Source organism: Hyperoodon ampullatus (assembly GCF_949752795.1).
Source record: "Hyperoodon ampullatus genome assembly, chromosome: 6".
Taxonomy (NCBI): Eukaryota; Metazoa; Chordata; class Mammalia; order Artiodactyla; family Ziphiidae; genus Hyperoodon; species Hyperoodon ampullatus.
This window is the reverse complement of record NC_136919.1, coordinates 21,035,112-21,037,755: the sequence shown is the minus strand read 5'-3', so window position 1 is coordinate 21,037,755 and position 2,644 is coordinate 21,035,112.

Below are 2,644 nucleotides of genomic sequence, written 5' to 3'. Positions count from 1 at the left end.
AAAATAATACTTATAAAACTATGAAGGAAAATCCTTATAATAACTCCTTCTTATAGAACTATGAAGGAAACTGTAACCAAATTGTTTTCACAAGAGAAGTAAGATAATGTGTTACTATCTCTTTCTAAATACATTTCCATATATTTTTATTGTGGAATTTATTTTATAATGAGAAAAACAAAGTTAATGTTTTGTTTCCCAGCTTAGTGTATATAGAAATAATTCTGGGCTACCATTGGAAATCTGACCAGCAAAAAGTGATCTGTAAGGTAAAATGAAGCAATTTCTCTCTTTTTTAAATTGAAGTGTAGTTGATTTACAGCACTGTTCCAATCTCTGCTCTGCAGCAAAGTGACTCCATTATATGCATGTAGACATTCTTTAAAATGAAACAATTTATATTTCTGTTTATAGAAAAAAAGAATATGATAGAAATCCTTGAATGTCTGGCTTGGCAGGGAACTTAGGGACAGGGAATCTGATTCCTCGTTTTGGTGATGGGGAAAACGAAAGATTACCAAGAGAGTTTCTTGAGCTCAGGCAGTCGGTGCATGATGAGATGGCCATGGACCCGAGGTCCCAAGTTTCCCCAGAGGCCCCACCCACCACTCTCTCCATGAGAATATTCTTTCCAGTTTAAAGGTAAATAATACCCAAGATTTGAAATATGTCTGCCATTGCATCTGAAAGCTAAGTAATACTTTATCTCATTAACTTAAGAATCCTAAAACACCTGTGTCTTCACTGCCTGTATTTTATTACTGTGCTGTATGATTCTCGTTTGGAGTGTGGGAAATGAATTAATCATGACTCTTCCTTGCAGCCCTGTGAGGCGGTGAGCCCTTATTATGGTACCTTCATTTTCCAGGTGAAGGAACACGGCACCAAGAGGATAAGTGATGTGCCCCAGGTCACACGTTGGGTCAGTGGCAAAGTTGGTAACAGTCAAGCCTGGGTTGGAGGGTTTTATCTCAGATTTGTTCTGTTCCTCTGCATTAAAAACAAGTTCAGCGAGATCCAGGACACTTACAGATTCTGGTATTTTGGGATTTCAAGGGTTCGATATTTTGTAGTCAAAAAAAAAAGAAACAAAATTATAAAGTTAGAAAAGTAAATGTAACAGGGATATTAATAGAATAATTAACTCTTCACCATTGAGCCTGGATTTGCATATCTGTGAAGTATGGAGTGCTTACAAATGTCAGTGTTTAAACAATCTATTTCCCTTCTATGAGAAAAATACTCTTCATCTGCTTTGTCTTTTATAAAAATGTGCACAGGTCCTATAGAAAGGTTTTAAATTTGCCTATCTCAGACTTGCATGATGTAGCAATGAATTTGTTTTTAGTAGATCATTCTATGCATAAGAATATTTCAATTATGTTTTTTGAAATCTAAATTAATCCTCTATTAATTTGATGGGAAAGAGTCAAATAAGGTGAAACACATTATTCAGACTCTCCTGAGACCCTCACACCCTTGCTGAACCCACTGGGACTCTCAATTCATCAAGTACACTTGTGAGAATTCACAAACAGTTTTTTTTTTTTTTCCATTTTAGGTCTTTGGGGGGAATTTGTTTATACATGCAAGTAACTTTAGTCATATGCTTCCTTATGAAACACACACATTGTTCATTCGTGGAAAGCACTGAAGCTCCTGCCTCCCACGACAAGGGCAGAAATTTGGTGATCAGAGAGGGCACCAGTCAGCATCTTAGTTGCCTCCAGGAGTAAATATGGGTTTCTGTCAAGTGACAACTGACCCAGGAAAGCAGCAAGAGCACTTTCAGGATAACGTGGCTGGGGGAGTTATCTGGGCTTTGGGTTAGAGCTGGCCTTACAAAAGCAGTATTATGAGTTGCTTCCTAGGTTGAGTGCGGGTAGAGAGGGCAGTCTTCAGATACACAGGCCCAGGTGACCTCCAGAACGTGATGACTTATAATGGAGACCAGCTGCATTTGCAGTTAGAGGAACCACTGCCCCCAACCCAGTAATGCTGGTGTAGAGATGAGCAGAGCTGATTGCACCCTTCCTCCCACGAAGTATACGTTCTTCCTTCCAGACTAAGTCTGCAGAAACCTCCATGAGTACCAGCTGAATCCAAAGACAGTTCTATACCAAGGACATGGAATGGGCTCTGTCATTCTGGGGGTGGACAGCAAGGGGCTAGTTTGGTGTGTCCTGAGGGAGGGCTGGTGACACCTCGAGGAAGGCTAAAAGAGGATAGTGCAGGAGAAGCTGGGAAAGAATCTGGGGAGACGGGGAAAGTCAGACATAAGAAGCACATTCTAGGATTGTGTGGGGTTGGAGAATGAGGCATCCCCTCCATAGATCTTTTGTCAAGGGCTATTATGGAGAAGGGCTCTAGGCAGAGAAACTAGCATGAAACATACTAGTTGAGGTGTGACAGTGGCATGTTGTAACTAGAAAGATGGTGGAAAGTGTGGGCTAATGACTCTAGAAAGGGGAATTAAGACAGATCGTGAAACTTGTTTGATTTTTCCTTCCTGAAAAATTGATTGTAATAAGCGTTAGCTAGAAACATTTAGAGTGACTCATTTGCCTTTTGGCCAGTATTACTTATGACCTGATTACTAAAAATATATGATCAAATCATAAATAGAGAGGTGGACACAGTTTTC